Genomic DNA, 11,452 nt, shown 5'->3' with positions numbered 1-11,452 from the left:
GGAATTTTGTTTGTGGGGCTTGCAAAAAAACAAAAAACAACAACAACAAAAATATTGCCTTAAAAATTTCAATGAAATATCTCTTTCCAGAAACTGTGCCTCAGCTAGATTGGATGAGCCACAGAACAGATTGCCAACCATTTTCAGAGAGACTGTTTCTTCAGTAGAAAGTAGTTCAGATGGAAAGGGTTGACAGGGAAGTCTGTGGATTATCCAGGGTAATTGGGACACAGTTTTTGGAAAGCGATGGAGATTTTTTCTAAGTTTCAAACACCTCAAAAGAGATGGACTGGTCCAAGTAGGATGAAAGAAATATTCGAGACCAAACTCGAGCTGACACACCCTCCATGGGTTCATATCGATCTCATACCTGCTTGTAACAATACCACAAACCGCAAAGGGTAAGTGAGAAGAAATGGCCTACTTAGATGCTTTCCAAGCATGCTTTACCATCAGTGAGCAAGATATTATTATAAAAATCATTCCGTAAGTCAGCTTCAAGTATTTTTTTTCTTACAGTTTTACTCACATTACCAGGATGTGCCATGTTGTGTGAATGTGAATGAAATCATTCAAATCAGCGGATGTGTGCTCCCTGCTTGCATTTCGACCTCGTGACAAAGTATTCTTTGTGCGTTCAGTAGATTTCATAGAGTCCCTTCGAATTTAACATGAATACGTTTGCATGGGCACAATGGCCAGGAAATGAGTCATTCAGAGAGAAGGAAAATGCTGTATATTGATTACGAAAAGCTGAAAGCAGGAACCAAGGCTGGAATTCTCATTACATACTGGCGTGGTTTAAAGTGTGAAAAGAAGCCGCTAAGAGACACACTCGGTGACAGAATTCACAGCAGAAGGAGGCGCAGATCAAAAGTGAGAAAGATGAAACACAAATGTTCAGAGGATTCAAACTGAAATAGGTTGTGAAATTGAGTGTGAACAGAAAAAAGGACTCAAAATGTGTGCAGCTGCCTCCAAAACTGCAAGCACATTTGAAAATTAGGAAGATAATTTATCACAGGGAGTGTGTAAATCATTGTGATTACTGTTATGAAAAAGTATGTCTTTTGCAGACATATAAAAGCTGAAACCCTTTCGATACAAAGACAATGCCAAAGTATTTCAGCCGATGCTGCTGAGAACACCATCTGCTTAAACAGCCTCACCTAATGACAATAGAGAGTTAAAAACAGGACGTCAAACATAATTGCAACTCTGACAGTGGAAACTCTCACCTGTTCTCACCTGTCTAAGAGAGGCACCAAAACCTCCTAAAAAGCAATTCTGCCAAAGAAATAGCTGTCAGAGTGCCTCTGAATATCTAGCCAGTCCACAAAAACTCTGGCTGTACTGTTTTTTTCGCAAAAAGCCATAGAATCCCTATTACTATTACTATTTGGTGTTCATACCTCTTATATTGCATGTTAGTCAGTCCAAGGTCTAAGTCATTATTGGTGATGACCCTAACCCTATATCTATCTATCTGTCTAGCTATCTATCTATTTATCAATCAATCAGGCATCCTAGTAAGGCATCCTAGTTAGATACCTGAACCACCTCAGCTAGCTCCTTTTGCTGTGGTGGAGTAGCGGCTGTACTCTGAAGACCTCACCATCAGGAAGCTTATTTACACTGCTTCTATCTGTAGTCTCAGTCTTTCTTTCACTATCCACAGCTCATGACCTTAGGTAAAGATAGGGGATTGCTATTTTCTCTTTCATGCTCACCTCTCTCTTTGCCACGACAGACCATCTGGATCACTGCTGACGCACGTGACAGAGTGTACCAAATGTTCTCATAGACATCTCAGGTTATTACAGTGAGACTCAGTGTGAAAAAACAAAAAAGAAACAAGAAAATGCTTCTGATCACACTACTGATCTCATGAACTGCCTCACAGGCTTAAGCACTGTGGGATCTTGAAGACACTTCTGTGTGGTCTCCAGTGATGATCCTCAAGATGAAAGTCTGCACAAATCTGCACAAATCTGCACAAATCTGAGGTCTGTGGTGTAATCTGAGATACACATGTGGTTCTCTAAAAGACAGTCTAAAATTGAAATCGGAGACAGTTTTTGTTTTTTTATTGGTGAAGTTTTGGAACTTTTTTTTTTCTTCCTTGCACGTGGCCTGCAGTACATTTCTTAACACACACACAAGTCATGTTTGAACAAGTGTTGTTTCATCCCTGTGCTGTGCTTTTAACTGCTGCCAACCTGTTTAAACCCACATCAAATGCAACCCCTATCTCTATATATGCACCGACTAGTATTAACATTAGCATGCTCCAAGTCTTTGCATTCAAATGCATGAACTTGTATTAGTATAAGTAGCTCTGCTGGCTTTAAACCTTATAAGCATAGCGGCTTTATTGCCTTGCTTGGCTACCGAGTAGGCCGAGTCGTGCATCAGATAATTAAAAAAAATGTCAGGATTTGTATCCATATTTAATTGCAGTTAAAATGACCCTTAGTTGTTCAGTTCTTATATAAACTTAAAGTGAAGATGAAATGCTAAGTAAAACTCAGATATTAGCATGTTACATAAGGAAAGTAGCCATTTTAAAAGTGATGTTAGAGACAGAGAGAGAGAGGATGGCAAGCAGCAAAGATCACAGGTCAGCTCTGAGTTCACATTATGAGCATATGGCTGGCTGCTAAGCCTGCTCAGGCGCTGTAATGTCTCTACTTATTTCCGTTTTCTTTCCTCTCATGCTTCTTTACACCTCTCCTTTGCTGCTCTCACACACTTGCCTTACTCACTCTCATTCCCCTCTACTAACCCGTCCTTCTTATCCACCCCTCCTCCTTCCCCTTTCCTCAACCCCACCGCTCCTTCAAATCCCTACCATCCTTCCTCCATCCCTCCCCCTTCCCTCGTCTCCCCTGCCTGATTTAGACCTCTTGCCTGAGAGGAACATCAGAGCACAATGGGTTAGTGCTGGCTGAGCTTAAATGGAATGAGAAAACCGGAAAATTCTCTTTCATGAATAGATGCAAACAATCGGCAGTGTGAGGGTAAACGGGGCAGAGGAGCATGGGCTGGGTAAGTAAGAAGAGTGAGATGAGGATGGAAGAAAAATGGCTGATGAGGTGGCTGAAGATGGGTGAAGGTCAAAGAAGAAGGAGCAGGGAGGAGTGACTGAAACTCACCCTAGAAGTCATTTTGACAACAAATTGTTTCCTGACATTTGCAACTTAATATACTGTACTATTAATATACTGCACATAATCTTGTGTTTGTGTAAATGGTATTTTTAGGGGAAAGGTCCTCAAAGTACACATAAGCTATCAACATTTCATGTTGAGTTTGAGGTTTTAAAGCTTTGAAAGGATTTTCTTCTTAGTGTCTTAGTAAGGAAGTCAATAATCTTCAAATATATTTACTTCTTTAATTGAAACGTACTTAATAACTTTCCAAAAGTATTAGTTAGATGCCAGTTAGCAGTGTTAAAGCGCTAAAACCCAGTTGAATTATCTTATATGTGATAAATGTTCTTCTGTGTCAGTGGAGTTTGTCTGGGATTAATTTATGCTGTTACCAGATTTAATTAAGAGACTCACAACCATACAATAGCAACTTGTCAATTGCAAAATGGACCCCTGAAGGATAAAGGACGCCGTGCTTTGTTGTTTCCTTTTGACTTTAATATGAACCATAACTCCCAAAGTGAGCAGTGTGCTTCAGTCACTAAGATTTAAAACTAAGAATTGAGACCATAAATCTGTCAGGAAAGTGTTTACTGAGATCAAAGGTCAAGGGAGTTTTAGGAAATTTTTCATAGACTTCTGAACAGTCTGACTGTTCAACATGAGGAGTTGCCTCCTTCCCAAGGTTGGCCGAGCTGTTAACAAAGGAACAGTCAGTTTGTGGACTCCATCACTCTACTGTGTTGGGTATAAATGTCTCTGAAACATAGCAAAGCATACGAGGTCCAGTTTAAAGCTGGAGGGCAGATTTTCTTATCTTTGGTGTTGCTGAGTTTGCCAGTGCATTTCTTCTTTTTAAGAATGTAACACATTATTGATTTGGCCACTCCTGAAGTGTTTGCATTCTCTCTCTGACAGATTTATTTAGTTTATTCAGTTAGTCTCTCTCACTTCCACTAACATCACTTTGGGTAAACAAAGACAAATACAATACAAATACAAATTCAACACTTTGAACCAATTTCAGATATCATGTTTGCATCATTTGTCATGAAATTACAAGAAACAGTCCTTACCTGGGCATGAAACTGCTTGTCAATTAGTTGTCGAATTAATTTTGAGCTGCCAACAATTGAGGGGCAGGGTTATGTATGAAAAATTATTGTGATTCCCAAACACTTATAAAAAAAACCCTCAAATTGTGTGATGGAAAAATCTAGGAAGCATCAAAGAAAATTACAGCTGGGAAAAAAGGGAACAACGGCCTTAAATAAACACAAAATCACTGTTGTGGCTTTGGCTCATTGAAGAATGCTAAAACATGAGAAGAGACTGATGACACACAGGAATGGAGACAGCTTTGTAGCTAACTATTACCTTATTACTCTCTTAGTATTGTGGAAATATTTATATATATAATTAGTATGCATCATAAGTCTTATGTACTACAAGTTTCTCTGTTACTGGCAAATTCTGGGAAATAAAGCTTTCTGAACTCAGACAATACATCTGGATCTAGAAGGTGTAAATGCATGCAAATGTACTGGGATGCAATTGCCAGACAAGTTGTCAGACGGCACAGAATCAGTCTCACAATCACTTAATCGGCACTTTTTCCTCATAAATCTACAGGTAGTAGGAATAACGTTGACTGACACTGGGGTGAAAAAAAAAAAAAACACAAAACAAAGCAAATTTTGCACAATAGCACAAACTTTCTTTCATTTCTACCTATTTGCATTAATTTTCTACCTAATATTAACCATTAAAACTTGGTGTTCCTTGATTTCATGTCATTAGTGTGGTTTCCGTCTGCAAAAAGGTTCTACAAACCCACAGTACAATCCTCAGCAGACTCATTACACATTATATAGCCTGCTGTGTGCATACTTTATATCCCCTGTGATGCATCGTGCCGTAGCTTTTCCATACATCTTGTCATCTTGTTGTGACCCTGAGGTCTCCCTGAAGCACTCCATGTGTTTTCAGTGTGCTGCACAGTTCCAGCTTTGTTTCTCTTTCTCTCACACATACACTGACAGACAGGCAGACTTCAAAGTAGTCACAGAGGCAAACACTTCTCAACAACATCATCTAGCTGCAGCAGCTATGAGGGAGGTGTTAGTATTCCGATGTACACACAGACACATAAATTTACCCAGTCCCCGCATGCGCTGCCATGACGGCTACATGCATCCATTTCTCTCCGTTACATAACACCCCTCCCCAACCCACACAATGAGAAGTTATGACAGGAGTTATGACCCCCAAGTCTGTAACACATGTCTCTCTCTGCTATTTCTCTCGCAAACACACGCTCACACATACATGAAGGCTTTGCTGTCACTGACATGATGACGTTTCCCAGCCAGAGTCACATGCACAAGAGCCACAGTGGAACTGTTTTTATATTCAAATAAACACAGTCTCGGTGTGTTTACAGAGAGATCAACAACTCTTACAGTTCAACCTCAGAAAACCTGCACTCAGGTCTGGTGTTACTTAGGCTCACACAAAATTTTAGGATTCAGACAGAAAAAAAGAAGAAGAGCGAGGCAGAGGACAAAGCATCTGCCTCGGGAAAGAAAGCAATTTTCTGGACTTTTTGAGATCCTTATGGCAAAGATTCAACGCTCAGAGCCTCTACAGCTCACACTGTCTGCCACACTGACCCAGCTTCCACTAATACATCCTCACTGCCCAAGTGCGTATGATTGTTTGCCTTTGCGTGTAGCCTCTGTCTGTCCATTGACTGGAAGCTTTCAAGTGCTCATGTTTACATGCTCCCAGTGGACATGGCCAATCTATGAGCATCTGAACCACTGCAAATATGATGGAGTTAGGACAGATAAGAGTGGAGGCGGAAAATGCCTATATGTGATGACATGTGTATTCACACGATAACAGCTCTCTGTCTTACTGTATGTGCTATAAATAGTTTGTTTCTACGGAGGAAAAAAAAAGGAAATTTTGTCATCACTTTGCAGAATTGTGACCCTAAACATTTTCTTTTCTATCAGCAGTCAAATGTAAAATGTCGCCATCCTAATATATGCTCCAACTAAGAGCATCCTCTCCCCCTCCCTCTCTGCTCCTCTAATAAACAAACACCACTGACTTCCTCACACAGCTCAGGACAGACCCCTCTAAGCTCGCCATCCCTGATGACCTCATCTGATCTCGGCCCTCACACATCGCTGCTTCTGAATCCTAGTTATCCGTAGAGGCCTCATATCTGTAAACACGAAATACGCACACGCAGTGATTTAATGAGAAGCTATGTTGTTCCCCATGTGAGGAGGGAGTATGAGTCAGTGTGCGTGTCTGTGTGCACATGCACTATGGTGGGCGGAGGTGGAGCTAAATCGTCCTCATCCTGTCACTTCCTCTGTTCCTCTGTCTGCAAAGGTTCTCGGACGACTGTACAGATAAACAACAGACTATATACATAGGTTATAGACCTGCTGACAAATTAATCAGCTGCTGTTGTTTTTCAAAAAGATTTGCTAGATGTGCCAAAAGACCAGACTTTCAGGAAAGTACAGCAGATATAATTGCTTTGACTTGCACCACAATAAGTGTGATAATTAGACTTGTGTTATTTTGACCTATAATTAGAAGAAGTACAAATAGAGTAGGAAGACCATTATTTTTCTATTATCTTGAAACTGATTTTCTTGAATATCAAATGCAGCACACTTTCAAGTGAGTCTTCTACATGAATTTTGGAAAATTTGCTTTCTGCAAAAGTTTGATATCAGTGACACTGTTACATAAAGTGCAGTCAGTTTGCTTTGCTTGCTTTTAAGTACCATGTAGTAGCTTGCATCAATAATGGGGCATGAATTGTCCTGCTAGGTTATGCTGCACTTTTCTATGTACTCTATTTTTGGTCCATTGTGACATCATTTAGTGACCAGTGCAATTATAAATCAGTTTCATTTTAGTTCAATTTATGTAGTGCCAGTTCATTACAACAGTTTATATAGTATATAGTGAGGTAAAGACCCCACAATATTAGAGAAACGCCCCAAACATCAAATGATCCCCTATGAGAAGCACTTGGCGACAGCTGTAAAGAAAAACTCACTTCTAACAGGAAGAGACCTCTGGGAGAAGCAGGCTCAGAGAAGGGTAGCCATCTGTTACTACCGGTCAAGGGATGATGGCAAAGAGAGCAGAAATGAAGAGGATAGAGAGACCACAGAGTCCTCTTCCTCTGCCAGTCCCTCAGTAGTGAACATAACTATGGCCATTAAAATACTTTCACTATGAGTAATCTTTGCAATGTCAGAGTTATTATTGAATGTCCACAGACCAGAGTAAGTGATTTATTGTCAACTGTTTTATTCAAGGCTGTTCCCTTACAAGGAGAAATTTAAATATTTAAATCCTGCATTTCCTGTGGGGTATTTTGATAAAACACACTATTTTAAGTGAATGTGGGCCCTAAGGAGGTTTATTAAACACCTGTCTTGTCTGTCATTCATTTATTAAAGAATATACCTTTGCAGCTGTCTCAGAAATAAACTTACATCTCAAAGGACTGTACATAGCTTAAATCCTGCCTTGCTTTTTTTGTTCGTGTTTTCTTTTCGGGAGGGGGGGGGGAATTCACAGAATCTTGATGGCTTAGTGAGCTTTGCTGAGCTTAAAGTTTTCTGTATCATGAAGAGACTTTGTTAAATCACCATGGTAACAACATAGACCATTTGCATTTTTCTGTTACATTTTTCATGCTCTTCGTCAGTTTTTATTTGTTTCAACATTTTTATCAACATCTGATAACGCCTCTGATTGGAGCAGGCTGCACCAATGGGCTGGACTCCTAGGGACCATCCTGTGTACAAGAAGAGTCATGCGATGCATGAACCATCACTTTTTATGTGAGTGTGCACAGAACCCAAAGCAGAAAGTCAGCTTAACAGAGAAAGTTGATAACCATATGTTATGTTAGGTGATGTGCTTTCTAGTGGGTTAAAAAAAAAAACCTCCACCAACCAGTCGTTCATGTGACCCTCTAAAATGTTGCTCATAGAAAAGTTATTCTAGCACTGAATTTTGCCCTCCTCTGACATCCGAGCAAGGTTTCTCTATAACAGCTCACCCAGAACAGCACAAGGAATAGTTACATAAGATCCCGTCTATTGGTAAATGAATCTGCCCAATCCTCCACCCCTCCACTCCAACAACATGAGGCTGGCTTTGATGAAACCCACTGAAAACAGCTCACATGCTCTACTGAATCAAGCCCTCACCCCAAAGGCAAACTCATCATCTCCATCGCTGCTGGAGCGCTAACGTCTCACCCTCTCCTCCTGTGAAACCTCAGCTGAATTCAATCAACTCCAGCTCAATCAGAGCGTCACTGCACCCATCACAGCTGAAGGTGAAGGTAAGGTTAGTTGCTGAAGTAGGCCGCTGACATCTCAGGAGTCAGGGCCGAACGTTGGATTTATGTGACAGGCTGCCTGAAGACGTTAGCATTTCTGGGTGTCATGGATCCCACCAAAGCTATGGCCTCCATGCCAAGTGACTGCATAGGTAGGCTGCATAGATTTCTCTCCAAGCCAGTGGTGTCCGTCACGACTTGTCCCCGCTAACCACGAGACCTGTCACAGTCCATGCACTCCAGTGCACACCTGGCTGATGCATCACACAGCAGTTATATAAACAACAGGGAAAAAAGAAAATGCTTTATTAGCACCGACTGTATCAGTGAATAATACAAAAGTGAACAAAACACTTTTCATGACAACAAACACACAAATCATGTAAACAAAGTAAGAAGATGGCTAAAAAGGAGCAGGAGATTATTCCCCGGTAAAATTATAAGATGCTGCTTTGAAATCTGAAGAGATTTCAAAAGTTTCTTTCTTGATATAAAGGGCAGGTTTGTAGTTTTGCACTGTGCATCACAGATGTCTAACATAACGTCTCTGTGATTCACCAAGGAGCAGGGCCGCATCTAATATAGGCATTGTATACTTGCAGTACAGCACAGGGAACTTGACATGGCTGCATTTTGAACTTTAGATTGGTCAGCTTGAACAGACAGCTACGAGGCACACTGGATACCCATAAACCTTTTTAAGTATCTTTAATTTTAGTTTTTTGCAGAAGCAGCATTTCAGGCTTAAAAGTTGTCATTTTTTGATTGATAGATATGTGTCATTTGTATGCTAAAAAAAAAGGGATTCTGAGGCATGTATGCACAGAGCTGCTATATGTAACATGATTGACAGCCGTGCTTTCACAGCTTTTCTTGTCACATGTTATGAGAGATGATGGAAGCGCTTTGTGTGTCTCTTTCTTGACATTTTTCTCCAAATTCATCCCCAAGTCTAAAGATAAACATTTGACCAATCTCCTGCCATCCTCCTTCAGGATACAAATTGTTCTTGTATCCAAAAGCACAAAATTTGATGGCTGAAGTAATGTTTCTGCAACAGCTTCCAGTGAGTAAGGATCTATTTTGGCTGCTGATGTGCCAGGGTGGTGATTCAACCTGTCAAGAAAGGATATGAGCTAGGAGAAGAGGTAAAAGATGACATGATCTGTTTTAAGAGGATCATGGTGGAGTAAAAGCAACAGTTTGTAGCTGACACGAGGGCTGGACTGTGAAAAAAGGATTCACAGATTTTTAGACTCACGAAGCCCTGTGGACTCCATGAAAAAATATTTTCACAGGTAGATTGTGAAAAAACCTCAACTGGGAAACATGTATGAATTCCCCTTTAATCCTTATGAGTGCTCTCTAATGTAGTTGGAAAGTGGCCATGAGACGAGGACTTGGCAGCTCTAAGTGTCAATGTATGAATATGGAAGTAGTAATTGGTTCACTTTAATCATTAATAATGGGTTTTCAGGTAAAGTGCATCACTTCCAACCTTGTGAACCTTTTTCATCTCGCTCCTTCCAACTTACACTGAGGTCACAACTAACACTCCCCCCTCCTTTAGCCAGCGTAGGGTTAAAATGAACATTCTTGGGAGCCACGTGAGTCACGCAAGACATCACTGCCTACGTCTGTGTGGGGGGGCTGATGAGTAATCTAGTTTGGACTCAGGCAGAAGGCGAGCTTTTGAAGCCAAATCTCAGTGGAGTGGGGAAATATTAAAGCACAGACCAGGGTAAACACACTGCTAATGCAACACTAATGAGAGTAAAGGAGTCAGTGAGCGACCTTGAATAAAATTTGAATGTACAACATGGATTTGATCACATTTGGAGTATCACGTCTCACTGCGCGACTCACATAATGTCATAATAGGATAATATTACAGATAGCTGGACAGGAATAAACTCTTGAGTCACGTGACCAAAATGTCACTCAACACAAAAGTGATGATGTAAAACTGGGATCAGGTTTCAGGAGCAGCAGTGGTTGAGTGTAAATCTTAGGTAAAATGTACTCGTCGACCGAGGTCACAGGGGTCGAATGGCAGAGAGTCACAGTAATCACACCAAGACCGGGAGAGCAATCAGTACTTAGTGAGCTGAAACAATTAGCAATTAATTAATTAGTGACTGACATTACAACAAATCTGAAATAATTTTGATTATGGCCTCATTTATTTTTTTTCACAATTTTGTTTAATATTTAGGGATTCCCTCTCCGTGAATCGCTACCTTATCGTGGTGGAGGGTTTTGTGTGTCCCAGGGATCCCAGGGGCTACCCAGGGGTTGTCTGAGGGCTTTTGCCCCTGGTAGGGTCTCCCATGGCAAATTGATCCTGGGTGAGGGACCAGACAAAGAGCGATTCAGAAGAAAACATCGAGGGAACAGTTTACCCTGCCCAGGATAGGGTTACCGGGAGCCAGGCCCGGGGAGGGTGCCCGAGGGCGAGCGTCTGGTGGCCGGGCCTTAGTCCATGGGGCCTGGCCGGGCACAGCCCGAAAAGGGGAAATTGGCCCATCCTCCCGCAGGCCCACCACCCGCAGGAGGCGCCATAGGGGTCGGGTGCATTGCGTGCTGGGCGGCAGCCAGGAGCGGAGGCCCTGGCGGACTGATCCCCGGCTGCTAAGACTGGCAATTGGGACATGGAATGTCACCTCTCTGGTGGGGAAGGAGCCTGAATTAGTGCATGAGGTTGAGAAGTACCGGCTAGATATAGTCGGGCTCACCTCTACGCATGGCTTTGGCTCTGGAACCAGTCTCCTGGAGAGGGGCTGGACTCTGTCTCAGTCTGGAGTTGCCCCTGGTGAGAGGCGGCGGTCTGGGGTGGGTATTTTAATATCCCCTCGGCTTGCTGCCGGTACGTTGGGGTTTTTCCCGGTGGATGAGAGGGTTTGTTCCC

This window comes from Mchenga conophoros, linkage group LG1 (assembly GCF_057382185.1).
Source record: "Mchenga conophoros isolate Kocher_MC1m ecotype Shallow Benthic linkage group LG1, M_conophoros_male_GT1.1, whole genome shotgun sequence".
NCBI classification, from domain to species: Eukaryota; Metazoa; Chordata; class Actinopteri; order Cichliformes; family Cichlidae; genus Mchenga; species Mchenga conophoros.
Note: the sequence above shows the minus strand (reverse complement) of the source record.